The sequence below is a fragment of the Loxodonta africana genome, chromosome 7, assembly GCF_030014295.1.
Source record: "Loxodonta africana isolate mLoxAfr1 chromosome 7, mLoxAfr1.hap2, whole genome shotgun sequence".
NCBI lineage: Eukaryota > Metazoa > Chordata > Mammalia > Proboscidea > Elephantidae > Loxodonta > Loxodonta africana.
In genome coordinates this window covers 112,280,607-112,297,580 of record NC_087348.1, presented here as the reverse complement: position 1 = coordinate 112,297,580, position 16,974 = coordinate 112,280,607, and the positions used below count along the sequence as shown (strand labels likewise).

General features: G+C 45.6%; 1 pseudogene; it reads left to right on the top strand.

Moving 5' to 3' along the window:
* The first annotated feature begins 918 nt into the window (after positions 1-918).
* LOC100670162 (elongation factor 1-alpha, oocyte form-like) lies at positions 919-4,261 on the top strand (annotated as a pseudogene).
* Positions 4,262-16,974: the final 12,713 nt, after the last annotated feature.

The following is a 16,974-nucleotide window of genomic DNA, read 5'->3' as shown; positions in this document are numbered from 1 at the left end:
TGAGGACAAGAGCAGGGGAAAGGGGTGAGCATTTACTATGTGACTGAACCCTGCAAGGACTTCCAAGGGAAGGATGAGGACATGATCGGCCCCAGAGTAGGCTTCATACAGACACAACCAATACCAACTCAGCCCAACCAGCTCTCTCTCTCTAAGCAATCCTGGACTGGTGAAGTAGAGAAGACTCAGCAGGAACAGCTGCCTCCCCAGGAGCCTGGGAGCTTTTAAGAGGAGAAGCTGTGACTACTTCTTTTGAGGTCCCCAGCCTCCAGCAGAGTGTCAGGCAATGTGTTGCTCAATAAATGATGAATGAATGAATGATGATTCTGCAGCTGAGTCTTGAGGAGTTGTCTGCACTAAGTACTGTTGTTTTTGTTGGGTGTCACCAAGTCAGTTCCAACACATAGCGACCCCATGTACAACAGAATGAAACACTGCCCAGTCCTGTGTCATCCTCACAATTATTGTTTTGCTTGAGCCCATTGTTGCAGCCACTGTGTCAATCCATCTAGTTGAGGGTCTTTTTTTCAAGTAAAGTACTATGCAGCATTTATTCTATACAGTATTTTCATTTATTTCTTATTTCCAGGTCCTTCCTTTCCCCCATTCCACCAAAAAAGTATTAGTGAGCCTCACCCACCCTCCCTTCATCCAATCACACAATCATGCAAGGCTATTCGGGAGTAGTGCCTGGGAGTAGGGAGCGGCATTTTCTAAGGGGATCAGGCTTTCATTTCTAATTTGGTGGGAAACAAAAAAGGAGGGGCCAGAGGGTAGGAAGTGCTGGGCTCATAAAAGCAGGAGACCTGAGGCTTTAAATTCACAGCAGCTTTGGCTTTTTTTTTTTTTTTTTTTTGGCTCTGGAAGATCTGTGGGTAGACTTTGCTTCTTCTTATTTGGAGGTGAGTGTTTATAGGGGAGTAGCTGCAAACTACAGAGTGGTAGGGTCTCTTGTACTAGGAGTGGGAGGGGGTGGCTGGACCAGGACTGACTAAACCCCAGGTTTTCTGGGCATGGCACCCCACAGGAGAAAGGATGGGCTAGGACTGCTTGGAAGTACTGGATATAGTGCTTGCGTTGTCCAGAAGGTATAGCCTGGGAAAGTCTATTTCACTTTATAGCTACTGAACCCCTGCCATATTTCAAGCTCTGGGTTAGGTGTTGTGGAATGGAGAGGAATAGAGGAGGGAGCAGTCCTGAGGCAATTCAGCCTCACTTTTCCCCACTCTTTTGTCCAGTAGTGACTCTGCAACCCAACACCATGGGCAAAGAGAAGACCCATATCAATATCATTGTCATAGGACATGTGGACTCTGGCAAATCTACCACCACTGGGCACCTCATATACAAGTGTGGTGGCATCGATAAGAGAACCATCAAGAAGTTTGAGAAGGAGGCTGCAGAGGTGAGGCATGCCCTGTCTGGCAGTCCCAGGTGGGGAGGTGAGAAGGGAGGTCATCCTCATGGGTAGGTCTGATTGCAGAGTGCAGAAAGCAGGATCTAAGATGGAATTGTTTGCTCTCCATTAATGCATTTTACCTACTCTTCCCAAACCCCACCAGATGGTCAAGGGCTCCTTCAAGTACGCCTGGGTGCTGGACAAGCTGAAGGCAGAGAGAGAGTGTGGCATCACCATTGATATCTCCTTGTGGAAATTTGAGACCAGCAAATACTACATCACCATCATTGATGCCCCAGGCCACAGGGACTTCATCAAGAACATGATCACAGGCACTTTCCAGGTGCTAAAGCCAATGGTCCCAGGGACCTCTGGATGGAAGAAGAAAGCTCAGGCTTTAATGTCCAAGCCCTTGGGAAGGGTTGTCCTCACCCATGCCAATCATCAGTTCTATCACTCAAAAACTGTTGATCTGGGGGTGGGGTAAGACAAGGTCCTCTGATGCTCATCAAGTAGATAAGTAGGTTAGGAAAAAGGAACTAAAAGCTCATTTCTGAGGCTAAGTGAGGGTTCACCTCATGGCAGCAGGACCCCTGTCCACAGCAGCGAGGGGCCCTACAAATGCCCCCTTGTACATCTGTGAGTTTCTTGGCAGTGTTCCTCAGGTTCTCAAAGGGATCTGGGACCTACCAAAACTCTAGCCAGCTTCCCGTCTGCCAGGCACCCCCTCATCAAACCTCCCTGTTCCTGCAGCCTTGTCTATCCCACCAGGGCATGGGCAACTTCGAGGCTGGCATCTCCAAGAACCGGCAGACCCGCGAGCATGCACTGCTAGCCTAGACACTGGAGGTGAAGCAGCTCATCGCGGTGGTCAACAAGATGGATTCCACTGAGCCCCCCTACAACGCTGCACAGTTCCAGGAGATCACTAAAGAAGTGTGAGCGCCTACATCAAGAAGATAGGCTACAACCTGGCCGCCGTGGTCTTCATGCCCAGCTCGGGCTGGCACGGGGACAACATGCTGGAGCCCAGCACAAACATGAGCGTTCCAGGCGGAACTCAGATGGCCCTGGGTGGGGGTTACTGGGAACCACGGCCCCAGACTCACCTCCACCTCAACCCTCCCTGCAGATGCCCTGGTTCAAAGGCTGGAAGGTGGAGAGGAAGGAGGGGAATGTCACCGGAGTGACACTGCTAGAAGCTCTGGATTCCATCCTCCCACCCACTCGCCCAGTCAACAAGCCCCTGAGGTTGCCTCTGCAAGACGTGTACAAGATCGGAGGTGAGTGAGGGGCTGGATGGGGTGGAGGATAGACTGCTCATTTAGGAATTAAGAATGAGCTCTGCAGTCTGAAATTGACTCACAGTGATAGGTATAACTGCCCCATAGGGTTTTCTAGCCTGTAGTTAGGAGCCCTGGTGGCATACCTTTTGGCTGCTCACCAAAAGGTGGGCAGATGGAAGCCACCAGCTGCTCCATGGGAGGAACATGTGGCAGTCTGCCCCTAGGGGTCAGTTCTACTCTGTCCTGTAGTGTTGCTGTGAATAGAAATGAGTGTGGTTAGAATCTTTACCAGAGCTACTGGGTGGGTTTGAACCACCACCTTTAAGTAGCCACCAGCCTTCTTCCGGAGTCTGACTGCCTTGGTTCAAATCCTGACTCCCTTGCTTCTCTGAGCTAGGATGAAGTATAGGAGAACTCAGCATTTTGAACTTGTCCACTACCTTAGAGAGCTGGTGGATCCATCCCTGTGTTTTATGTTTTCTACCTGTTCTGTAACTGCCTCTTTGTCCTTAAACCCAGGGGGCAGGCACCTCCCAGGAGCCAGCTTGCAGTCAGAACAAAAGGACTAAAGGTTTGGCATCCCTGTTGGAGCCCGGATGATTTGAATCTGGGGCAACTCTGACTTCCTTTCTTCCACTGGACAGGTGTTGGCACTGTGCCTGTGGGCCGTGTGGAGACTGGCTTCCTGAAACCTGGAATGCTGGTCACCTTTGCCCCCACCAACGTCACCACAGAGGTCAAGTCTGTGGAGATGCACCATGAGGCCCTGGCTGAGGCCCTGCCTGGTGACAACGTGGGCTTCAATGTGAAGAACGTGTCTGTGAAGGGCATAAGGCATGGGAATGTGGCTGGAGACAGCAAGAATGACCCCCCTATGGAGGCTGGCAGCTTTGTGGCACAGGTGAGGCTCCAGGAAGCCAAGGGCCTCAGGGATGGTGGTGATGGGTCTCCTTCTTAGGAATCAGTCCTAATTAAGATTGAGGCCCCAGGTTTGTGAAGATTTTGCTCCAGATCCTAGGGCTAGCTGCCATTAATCTTGTGACTCTTCCAATTCTATCCTGTCTACCTGCCAGGTGATTGTCCTGAACCACCCTGGGCAGATCCATGCTGGCTACTCCCCAGTGCTGGACTGCCACACAGCCCACGTCGCCTGCGAGTTTGCTAAACTGAGAGAAAAGATTGACAGGCGCACAGGCAAGAAGATGGAGGACAACCCTAAGGCCTTGAAGTCAGGCGATGCAGCCATTGTGCAGATGGTCCCCAACAAGGCCATGTGTGTGGAAACTTTCTCTGAGTACCCACCTCTAGGTGAGCCATGGGTTGCTATTGAGTCATGGGAAGAAAGCACAACCTCCATTCTGTAACAGAGGCATGGGCTAAAGGCCTTTTCCTTCTAGGTTACTATCCAGAAATCACATTTTTTTTTTCCCACCTTCCAGGCCGTTTTGCAGTCTGGGACATGAGACAAACAGTGGCAGTTGGAGTCATCAAGGCAGTGGATAAGAAGTCCTCCATTGCTGGCAAGGTCACCAAGTCAGCTATGACAGCCAGCAAGAAATGAAGCCTGCTCCTTACAGTTTCCTCAGCTCCTCCCCTTCTCAAAAATATATAACATTCCATGTATTTACTGAATGAAATTTACTGAAACTTAACTAGCAGTCCTGATTTCTTCCAAGGAGGAAAGCATGAGACAGATGAGGAACATCTAGGAAGAATAATTAACTATAAAGCCTGTTGGCATCAAAGCATTGATTCCCTGTGTGTGATTTAGGTAGAGAAATCGAAATTACATCATTTTTATACTTAGTCTCATACCCAGCCATTCCCTCATTTCACTCCAAAACCTGCTTCTCTGGCCTGCCCTCTGAATCGGGAAGTTGAATTGTTCTGGGATATGAAAAGCATACTCATGGAGATATGCGGGAAGATGTCTGTAGTAGTCCCAACTCAATAGTGTGTAGGATTCCTGGTGCTAGGTGTTCTGCTAAGACAGTAGATACCAAAGACCAACTAATAAAGGAGTGGAGGTTCCAAGCAGATCATTTGGAAGCTTGGGCTCAGAATTAAGCTTCTGCCCAACATGTTAACCTGCTTACTTACCCATTGCTGATGAGTTGATTCCAACTCATAGAGACGCTATAGGACAGAGTAGAACTGCCCCATAGGGTTTCCACGGAGCAGCTGGTGGACTTGAACTCCTGACCTTTCGGTTGGCAGCCAAGCTCCTTAACCACAGCACCACCAGGGCTCCACATGTTACCCTATGTTAGGTCAATATGCCTAGAGAGTGAGGAATAAATGGATGGACATCTGTAGCCTTTGCTCCCTAGTTGTCCCCCCCCCCCATTAATGGTGTAACAGGGTGATAACTCCTCATGGAGCTTAAATTCTGTGCTCATTCAGCATGTGCTGGGAGTCAGGACCCCAGGGTCTGCCTGCAGTGTGCTCTTCGTTCATCCATCAAATACTGAGTGCTTAAACAGTGTGCCAGATGCTGTTCCAACCCCATGGACTTATCTAGTGGGTGGAGACACAAGGTAAACCTTAGGTGGAGATAAGTGCATGAAGAAAGTGAGCAAGAAAGGATGGTAAAAGAGGTGGACAGTAGATCATGAAGGATGTGAAGCACGAAGACCAGTTGGAGGCTATTGCAATAACTTGGATAAGATTGTGACTTGAACTAGTGTGGTAATCTGGAGTTAGGTGGTGAGAAGTGGCTCTGAATATATTTTGTAAGCAGAGCTGGGAGAATTTTCTAATGGATTGGATATTGGGTATGGGGAAGGAGAGTCAAGAATGATGCCCAGGTTTTTGGCCTGAAGAATTTTGGAGCTGCCACTTCCTGGATGGGAGTGGTGCAGGTGGATTACCTACTAATAGGGATGCTGAGACACTTAGAAATGGGCTGGAGTTTCGGGGGCAGTCTAGACTGAGATAATTAAGGGAGTTATTCAAACACGGAGGAGTGTCTACTGCTCATAAGCACCTGCTAGGAGGTGCTAGGATACGCATGTAGACCGTGTCCTCCTGGAAGGAGAAATTAATCAACTGCACAACAATTATGATTAGTTCCCTATTGGAAAAACCACTAAGCTTCAAACATTGAGAATGCTGACTGTTAAAATGTGTCAAGTCCCAGTTGAGACTGTTGGAATCTTTTCTGGGGCCAAATTTGGGAATGCCATCTCTATTCCTGCCCATTCCTGAGATTTTGAAGTCTCAGGTTTGAGTAGGAGTGCACTGGCCTATTTTTCTCACTGATCAATAACATTACCTATTCCTGCCTGTCACATTGGCTCCCTCTCAAGTGCAAATCCCCTGGGAAACTCCAAGCTCAACACAAACCTGTAAATAATAGCAGGATGTCATATCAGAGCTGTCACCACACCAGGTATCAAGAAGCTCACCTGTCTTCAGTGCCAGGCAACCTGTCAAATTTCAGCTGTTATCAACATGAATCAGTGCCTGATGGGCCTGGACCAAGCTTTGGAGCCTGTCAGTGTCTTCAAAGGCCACCCAGCTTGGACGGAAGAAGCTGAGTAGGTTCGGCACCTGTGGTCAGGATAGAATGCAGATTGCTGGCCTGTTGTATTCCCCACCTCCTTCCTGGGACCCATGAAAAATGGCTAGTCATTTTTGTCCTCAGAATACTTTATTTAGAATTCTGTAAATCACAACTACAGCTTTGCTTAAAGTGGTTGGGAAACAAAACATCTAACCTAGCATGTAACCTGGATCCCTATAACGTACTCTGTAGGCAGTTGTTGAAAAGTTAATGAATGAGTATTGGCATATATTTGTTGAAATAAGTGAATGACTGGCTGCCAATATCCTCTTCAGTCTTAAGAATAATCATAGTTTTGGTGCTTGTTTCTTAAGGATGCCTTGAAAAATTCCATTTGAAAAGAAAACTAAAAATATCAGGGTTAAATTTCTAAGTGCCACATCTTCTACTCTAGAATTTCTCACCTGAGTAGGAGCTCAGAAACATTTGTTGGAACAAATGAAACAGAAAATGTTGCAGGTAAATGGTGGGGTCTCATTCCATTAGAAACTCCAAGAGCATTTCTGTGCAGCACTGCAAAGAGAATCCCCAGAATTGCCCAAAATTTCATACCAAACTGTGGCTATAAGTGGTCTTGCATGTATGAGCTCTGGCCTTTTCTCTAGTAAGATTTTACACTCGTCTTCTCTTAGGCCATGGGGCCAGTACCTACTGGTGCCCCATATACCCATTGCCATCAGATTCCAACTTATGGAGATCCCGTGTGTTACAAAGCAGAACTGCTCCATAGGGTTTTCTGGGCTATAATCTTTACAGAAGCAGATTGCCAGGCCTTTCTTTCGTGGTGCTGCTGGGTAAGAATAGCCAACCTTTAGGTTAGTAGTCAAGTGCCCCACCCAGGGTCTTTGGCCCAGGGCCTCTTCATTTTGCCCTTAGCCTACTGTTGCAAATAGATCTAAGCCACCTTGGTCATTCACAGTTATTAGGTTCTTTGTTGGCAGGTATTAGAGGACCCCAATAGTTAGATCTTCACTCCTGCTACTAGTTGGTACAATGAAGCAAGTCTCATACTGAATTCTCCTACATGTATGTCTATTGGCAGGTACAAGACTGTCATATGTCTATTATGTAGTTTGAAGTCTCAGCAACCTGTCTTTTCACTCTCTGACAAGCACCTTGCATGTAGTCACTGGGGAGAGATGTGACAGTATTCTGGCAGTAGTTTTCATCTAGTCTTCTAGTGGGGAATGGGATTCTCTGAAAATGACAGAACACAGCATGGCGTCCTAGGCCCTGGCTGCCACTTTAGAGTGTAGAGGTTGCTGGATTTGCCTGTTCGTTCAAGAAGGTGCCTGTACGATATTTCTAGTCAATGCACATGTCTTGAATTCCACTCACTCACCAATGAAAAATCATTTCTAATATCCATTATGGCAAATAGCAAACCCTCTGGTACTGACTGGAGATAAATAAGTCTGAGGCTGTAGTAATAACCTCTGAAGCGTGGACGTCTAATTCCTCTACCGTATGCTAAATAATTTTTTTTTTAGAGTATGCAGGGAGTCCTGGTGTCATAGTGGTTAAAAACTCGGCTGCTAACCTAAAGGTCAGTAGTAATTCACCAGCCATTCCTTGGAAACCATTTGGGACAGTTCTACTCTGTCCTATAGGGTCACTGTGAGTTGGAATCAACTGAACGGCAACAGGTTTGGTTTTTCGGGGGTTTTAGAGTATGCATGGAGTCCCTGGGTGGTGCAAGAGTGTAAAATGCTGGGCTGCTAACCAAAAGATTGGAGATTAGAGTCCACCCAGGGGCACCTCCGAAGAAAGGCCTGGTGACCTACTTCTGAAAAATCAACCATTGGCAGCCCTATGGACCACAATTGTACTTTGACACACATAGGGTTATCATGAGTTGGAACTGACTCAACAACTGAAAAAAAAAAGTGTGTATTCTCAATTAGGGTACTTCCAGATGTTAAACAATCACCCTGTGGTGTAGAATAAAGCTGACGCACATGGCATATATTATTGGGGAGCACTCCGGGTGAAGTCCTTGGACTCGTTCTTCCCTGAGAAGTCATGTTTTTTCCTACCCACCTTCGCCACTTTCTGGAAGCCCAGATTTGCTTTTTCTCCAGCCATGGATCAATGCTGGTGAAGCTTTGCTACTCTCACCCTCTCAGGTGAAAGCCTGCTGCACCCCATAGGTGCCTTTGTTCCCACAAATCCCCAGCAGCAAAGCTGACCCTAGCATCTCAGACCCAAGGAAAGAGAACCCTGGCTCCCAGATTTCCATCTGTCCCTTTGTCTGTCAGACTCCAGTGCTTTAAAAACCCTCCAGTCCCTTCAGCTCTAAGCCTGTTTCCTGAAGCCAATTTAGGAGGCTCTGTAGCTCTCAAATGACTCCCTGGGGTGGTCTGTGCCTGTGTGAAGGCAACTCATTGTGCGCTGGATGAGTTGGGCAACCCAGGCTGGAGCAGTGTAGGGTAATGCTATTTAGCTATGTGCATCCCCTCCTAATGGAATCAGCTTTTCTCTTCCCTGAAGCATGCTGGTGACTCAGGCTAAGGTACAACGCTGGGAGTGGCATGACTGGGCCGGTGGCCAAGGCTGAGGAATGCCTTAACAACAGGAAGGAAAACACCTGGGCCTGGATGTGAAGTCCCTGGGAACAAGGACTGCCCAAGGATGAGGGAGAAAAAAAATGAGCCTTGGTCCCGGCTGGAATGGTATATAAACTTGTGTCCCTTGCTAGGTGGCCAGCTGCTGCCCTGGGCCATGGTCCTGTAAGTAAGCCTCCCAAATAAACCATATGTCATGATTGCTGGTTCCAGAGTCTTTCTTCAGTCTCTTGGAGATGCGGCTGACCTTGGGTTCAGGTGCCACCGGGGTGTTACCCAACAAGCTGGTAGCCCCTGGTCCTTACAGACTCACTGTGGAAAGCTCACCTAACTGAGGCCAGAAGGTGGGGAGATAACCAGATATTCATTGATGACAACTGCCATTGAACTGAGCTGAACACTTAGTCCTGCCCACCCAGGTCTCATGGTCTGGAAAGGGAGATAGACAAATAAATAGAAAATGAGAATTTATGATGTGAGACATGCTGTGATAGGGCCAATGCCAGGAGGCTATGGAAGAACCCAAGAGGAGCAACAGTGGAGCTTGAGGAATCAGAGAAAACTTGGAAAAATTGCCCTCTGAGAAATCATGTATAGTGCAGAGCTGTGCCAGAGCAGGGAGGTCGGTATGGCTGGCTTGCAGATTTGGAATGTCAAGAGATGGACAGATCATTGGTGGGCCTTGATGCTGAGGTCCATGGAGCCATGGAGTGCTCAGGTGGACAGAGGCTCAGGTCTTTCCTCTAGATGAGAAGTGTAGGCTTTAAGCTTTCTCAGAAACTTAACCTGAGCCCTCATGCAAAAAGAACTTCCCACCTCTTTCATGACTAGACCTGATACTTCCATTCACTGCTAGGTGGGCAGGGTAGGCCACTGAGTTCTACTTATTTTCATTAGGCCTGAGAGGGCCTAGTAACGGTGGCATTGATGTCCTTGGCATAGACATAAATGAGCAAGATGCTACAAGATTGGGATGGACCCTTCCCTGGGTAGAAGCTAAGCTGAAATTCTAAAATGACTCTATTGTCATTCATTTGAACACGACTGATTTCTTCTTGTTATGTTAAACCAAGGCCCAGATACCGGAAACAGAAATCCAAGCTGCCATTGCCCATTCATATAAACAATTGGTATTTTGGCCTTGGAGGGAGACTCACCAGCTCCTGTTTACAGAGCTGTTTGCATTTGATGACAACAACATAATTCAACTGATAAAAAGTCACCCTATGGAAAAATCTATTTCCATCTGTTCTGAAAAGAAAAATCCCTCCACATCAGACAAAATCAGGCATGCCAGATAGACACAGAGAGCAGCAGACTAAGACCCTCAAAGCGAAGTCGGTCCTTTACCTTGTTTCATCTCTGGTTACCTATAGGCCAATTGGGGGCTGGAAATCTTTCCAGAGAAAAATTTCATACCTTACTTACTCACAGTCCCGTTTTTCATAATTAGCTAAGTCCTAATTATTCGCTGTATTGTTTCTGCTGCGTTAGTTTTGGGAGACAATGGTGTGTTCGACAATGGTGCATAACTCAAACACAGGGCCAATCTAAATGAGAAACTGGCAGAGGGCTCATGGGACGATTGCATTATTCATGAAAAGACATCAGAACAATTGGAGGATAACATTAGATTTTAAATCACAGCAGCAATTATGAGACAATTATCCAAAATGGTGTAATTGCCACAGCTACCCGGGTGTGTGGCAGAACCTGCTCAGCGCTGGTGCCACTTTCTTTTAATGCAAGGATGAAAACTGGTCTGTACGTTGCAAGAGGAAATTCTACAGAAGAAAATATTTGTATTTTCTCCCCTACACACCCCCATCTACACACACACACCAAGCAACTAGATCCAAAATGTGTTGCTCTCAATTATTCAACCCTTTCCTTGCATGAATTTCAACCCAAGCACAGAATGCAAATCCCACTTCTTCTAGGAGCAGTCCCTCAGCCAAGGATGTCCCGTATGGTGCAGTGGGAAGTCAGTGGTTTTGGAGGAAGCAAATTGGAGTTTATCCCTTGCTCCAATACTTTCTATAGTGTGATTCAGTATCTGCTGCTTGGGAGGTGCTCATGGCGATCCCATATGTTGCACAGTAGAAGTGTTCCATAAGGTTTTCTTGGCTGTAATCTACAACAATAACAACAACAAACCTTTACAGAGGAGCCCTGGTGGCGCAACAGTTAAGGCTCAGCTGCTAACTAAAAGGTTGGCAGTTCTAACCCACCAGCTGCTCTGCAGGAGAAAAGACCTGACAATCTGTTCCCATAAAGATTACAGCCTGGGAAACCTTATGGAGCAGTTCTACTCTGTCCTAAAGGGTCGCTATAAGTCAGAATTGACTCAACAGCACACAACAACAACAAGAAGTTAATGCACTTGGCTGTTAACCGAAAGGGCACCTCGGAAGAAAGGCCTGGCTATCAACTTTGAAAAATTGGTCATTGAAAACCTTATGAAACACAGTTCTAATTTGACACACATGGGGTTGCCTTGCTATAATCCACAGCCACTAGTCTTTTGCTTATGAAGGCAGCGAACATGAACTGAGTGCATACGGTGGGCAAGATACTTTTCATACTTATTTAACTTAACCTCAATGACTTTTGGTTTTCATTCATTCATTTATTCAACGAATATTTGTCCAGCAATTTCTTTGTATCCATCACTGTTCTAACAGCTTGTTGTTGTTGTCAGGTGCCGTCAAGTCAGTTCCGACTCGTAGTGACCCTATGTACAGCAAAATGAAACACTGTCCACTCCTGCACCATCCTAGTAATCATTGTTATACTTGAGCCCACTAAAGTTATGACAAATCAGAGCATGGTCTTCATGGAGCTTACCTTGTGGGAGCAATTTTGCACAAACCCTCAGGGCTATGAAGTACTATTTACAGTACGGGCAGAGCAAAATGCAAATTGGGATTAAACTCTTCTCCAGGGTTTCTGTGAGGATTAAATGAGGTAAAGATGTAAAGCATCTAGCATTTAGTAAGGTTTGGAAGAGTTAGGTTTCTTTTCTGTGGTGTTTGTCACTAAAATTCATCCTGCTTATAGATGCTCCAGGTGAATCTGAATTGTTCACCCCCTTCCCCAGCATAAGGAGCCCAGGCTGTGCAATGGTTAGGCACTCAGCTGCTAATTAACTAGAAGATTGGTGGTTTGAACCCACGAGTTGCTCCTCAGGAGAAAGACCTAGCAATCTTCTCCCGTAAAGATTACAGCCTAGAACACCCTACTCTGTCACATGGGGTAGCTAAGGGTCTGAATCGACTCAATGGCACCTAACAACATCCCCAACATACTCACCTACTACAGTCTCCCCTAAAGAGGTCATGACGTCCTTGGTTTTATTTGTGTCTAAGTCAGGAGTTGAAAACTCACAGCACCTGAGCATTTCTTTTGCTCTCGAGTTCTTCCACTTCTTAATCTCCCTTCTCCCCCTTTCCCTTCCCTTTCCGTTTCTTTCTCCTTCCTCTTCAGCTGCCTTTGCGTAGAACCCTGAGTCTTTTCAAATTGTTTCAACAAGCATTTCTTAATTAAGCACCTATTAAATGGACAACATCTGGCAACATTTAAAATGGATATACCCTTTGGTCTAAGAATTTCACTTTTAGACATTTATCCTACAGGAAAATTCCACGGGACTGTTAAGATGTTATGCTCAATAGCATCCACTGCAGTGTTGGTTGTCACAGCCCCAACCTGGAAAGAATGTAAAACCCCCCTCAGTAAGGGGACTACTAAATTCGGGTGCACTCAAACAGTGGGTATTATGCAGCTGCTAAAAGAATGTGCTTATATGGAAGGGTGTCCAGGGCAAGCTGTAGAATACTATACACAGTCAAATCCCATCTCTGTAAGACAAATTTCACACTGCCATAGAAAAAAGACTGGAAGGATATACGTCAAAATAGTATCTGGGAGTGCCTCTGAGGAATAAGTTGGGGATGGGAAAGACTTTTATTTTCTTCTTTACTCATCTTCTGACTAAAAATGTGGATAGATTGCTTTTATAGTGAAAATAAAAACATATAAAGAACATGGATCATCTCCCCAGCCCCCGGCGCCAGACATTCAGAGGTGACTAAGAGATAGGGATGGATTATCTAATAAACAAGGTGAATTGTGCTTACTTACTAACCTGTAGTGCACAATCTCACAAACCCATGTGAAATTATGCCCTACAGATTAGTAAGTAAGCACAATTAAGCATGTGTGTACCTTGCTTACTGTAAGCAGGTGCACAACAATCTTACTGGTTAATCTGCCCCTGCGAGGGCATGGCTTTCTGCTCTGGAGAAGCATGTGGTTTAGTAGGCTAGCAACCCTCCCAGATGTGAGGTATTTCATCCTGGTGGCCTCTGAGGCTAAGCGCGTGATCAGTGGCCACGCCACGGTGTGAATTTGAGGGTGTTTTAGAACTCAGTAATCTCCTTCAGTTGCCCCCAAATAAACGTAAAACCTAAGATTGTGTTTGCCCTGCAAAAGCAGCTTCTAGAGAGTCCACACAGAAGTGTGTAGACGTTGTCTTTGGAGAGCATGGTGTGAAGTTTCTAGAAAGCATCCACTCCTTAGTGAGGTTCTTCCTTGTGGCCTGCTGGAGTTTGATGCTGCGCCTGGGCCTGGCCTCAAGTCCTCTTGGCAGAATCCATGCCTCCAAGGGCTCTCATTCTCTAAAACAAGACCCCTCAATGGATAGGCCTATGATTTAGGGATGTCTAGGGGAAAAGGGCAGGGATCCTCCTAAAGGGCAGGGATCCTCCTTAACGCCAGTGTCAGAAGGTTAAGGATTCTTCTCATCTCTCTCTCCCCTCAGATCTCCAGCTGTGTCTCAGCAAAAGAAAACTTTCGGTGCAGTCAGTAAGGCAGAGGCATAATATGCTGACCATGCCATCTAATTTTAATTTGGATTTCTAGACTAACAGCTATGTTTTTTGAGGAAAGGAATCCCCCCCACCCCTTGGTGGTCAAAACCAGAATGTGAAATGATATGCTCCAAGGGATCTTAACCAAGTGACCACCTGCACTCAGAATACACGTACTCAGGAAGAGTGCTGTCTGGGTGCTTCTGCCAACGAGATATTTTTCTGGTTGGCAACAGTGAGTAAACCTTCATCTACAGCACAATTAGTTTCTCATTAAACAATTAATACACGTATTATTTTGCGACAATGGTTGCTGAGCCCACATGTCAATACTCTCCCTTTCTCGACTTTGGGTTATCAGCTTTCCTGTCCCCTCCTGCCTTCTCGTCCTTGTCCCTGGGCTGGTGTGCCCATTTAGTCTAGTTTTGTTTTATGGGCCTGTCTAATCTTTGGCTGAAGGGTGAATCTCAGGAGTAACTTCATTACCAAGCTAGAAGGGGGTCTGGGGGGCCATACTCTCAGGTTTTCTCCAGTTTCTGTCAGACTAGTAAGTCTGGACTTTTTTTGTGAGTTAGGATTTTTTTTTGTTTAATAGGTTTTATTGTGCTTTAAGTGAAAGTTTACAAATCAAGTCAGTTTGTCACCCATAAGCCTATATACACCTTACTCCATACTCCCACTTACTCTTCCCCTAATGAGTCAGCCCCCTTCCTCCTTCTAGTCTCTCCTTTTGTGACCGTTTTGCCAGTTTCTAACCCTCTCTACCCTCCCATCTCCCCTCCAGACAGAAGATGTCAACACCGTCTCAAGTGTCCACCTGATACAAGTAGCTCACTCTTCATCAGCATCTCTCTTCAACCCATTGTCCAGTCCCTTCCATGTCTGATGAGTTGTCTTTGGGAATGGTTCCTGTCCTGGGCCAAAAGAAGGTTTGGGGACCATGACCGCCGGGACTCTTCTAGCCTCAGTCAGACCATTAAGTCTGGTCTTTTTATGAGAATTTGGGGTCTGCATCCCACTGTTCTCCTGCTCCCTCAGGGGTTCTCTGTTCTGCTCCCTGTCAGGGCAGTCATCGGTTGTGGCCAGGCACCACCTAGTTCTTCTGGTCTCAGGATGATGTAAGTCTCTGGTTCTTGTGGCCCTTTCTGTCTCTTGGGCTCATAATTATCTTGTGACCTTGGTGTTCTTCATTCTCCTTTGATCCAGGTGGGTTGAGACCAATTGATGCATCTTAGATGGCCGCTTGTTAGCATTTAAGACCCCAGACGCCACGTTTCAAAGTGGGATGCAGAATGTTTTCATAATAGAATTATTTTGCCAATTGACTTAGAAGTCCCCTTAAGCCATAGTCCCCAAACCCCCGCCCTTGCTCGCTGACCTTCGAAGCATTCAGTTTATCCTGGAAACTTCTTTGCTTTTGGTCCAGTCCAGTTGAGCTGACCTTCCCTGTGTTGAGTATTGTCCTTCCCTTCACCTAAAGTAGTTCTTATCTACTAACTAATCAGTAAATAACCCTCTCCTGCCCTCCCTCCCTCCCCCTGCCGTAACCACAAAAGTATGTGTTCTTCTCAGTTTATACTATTTCTCAAGATCTTATAATAGTGGTCTTATACAATATTTGTCCTTTTGCCTCTGACTGATTTCACTCAGCATAATGCCTTCCAGATTCCTCCGTGTTATGAAATGTTCCACAGATTCATCACTGTTCTTTATCGATGCGTAGTATTCCATTGTGTGAATATACCATAATTTATTTAACCATTCCTCCGTTGATGGACATCTTGGTTGCTTCCAGCTCTTTGTTATTGTAAACAGTGCTGCAATAACGTGGGTGTGCATATATCTGTTCGTGTAAAGGCTCTTATTTCTCTAGGGTATATTCTGAGGAGTGGGATTTCTGGGTTGTATGGTAGTTCTATTTCTAACTTTTCAAGAAAATGCCAGATAGATTTCCAAAGTGGTTGTACCATTTTACATTCCCACCAGCAGTGTATGAGAGTTCCAATCTCTCCGCAGCCTCTCCAACATTTATTATTTTGTGTTTTTTAGATTAATGCCAGCCTTGTTGGAGTGAGATGGAATCTCATCGTGGTTTTAACTTGCATTTCTCTAATGGCTAATGATCGAGAGCATTTTCTCATGTATCTATTAGCTGCCTGAATATCTTCTTTAGTGAAATGTGTGTTCATATCCTTTGCCCACTTTTTGATTGGGTTGTTTGTCTTCTTGTGGTTGAGTTTTAACAGAATCGTAGATTTTAGAGATCAGGCGCTGGTTGGAGATGTCATAGCTGAAAATTCTTTCCCAATCCGTAGGTGGTCTTTTTACTCTTTTGGTGAAGTCTTTAGATGAGCATAGGTGTTTGATTTTTAGGAGCTCCCAGTTATCTGGTTTCTCTTCGTCATTTTTGGTAATGTTTTGTATTCTGTTTATGCCTTGTATTAGGGCTCCTAAGGTTGTCCCTATTTTTTCTTCCATGATCTTTATCGTTTTAGTCTTTATGTTTAGGTCTTTGATCCACTTGGAGTTAGTTTTTGTGCATGGTGTGAGGTATGGGTCCTGTTTCATTTTTTTGCAAATGGATATCCAGTTATGCCAGCACCATTTGTTAAAAAGGCTATCTTTTCCCCAATTAACTGACACTGGGCCTTTGTCAAATATCAGCTGCTCATATGTGGATGGATTTATATCTGGGTTCTCAATTCTGTTCCATTGGTCTATGTGCCTGTCATTGTACCAGTACCAGGCTGTTTTGACTACTGTGGCTGTGTAAGATGTTCTAAAATCAGGCAGCGTGAGGCCTCCCACTTTCTTCTTCTTTTTCAGTAATGCTTTACTTATCTGGGGCTTCTTTCCTTTCCATATGAAGTTGGTGATTTGTTTCTCCATCACATTAAAAAATGTCATCGGAATTTGGATCGGAAGTGCATTGTACGTATAGATGGCTTTTGGTAGAACAGACATTTTTACAATGTTAAGCCTTCCTATCCATGAGCAAGGTATGTTTTTCCACCTATGCAGGTCCCTTTTAGTTTCTTGCACTAGTACTTTGTAGTTTTCTTTGTATAGGTCTTTTACATCTTTGGTAAGATTTATTCCTAAGTATTTTATCTTCTTGGTGGCTACTGTGAATGGTATTAATTTGGTGATTTCCTCTTCGATGTTCTTTTTGTTGATGTAGGCAATCCAAGTGATTTTTGTATGTTTATCTTATAACCTGAGACTCTGCCAAACTCTTCTATTAGTTTCAGTAGTTTTCTGGAGGATTCCTTAGGGTTTTCTGTGTATA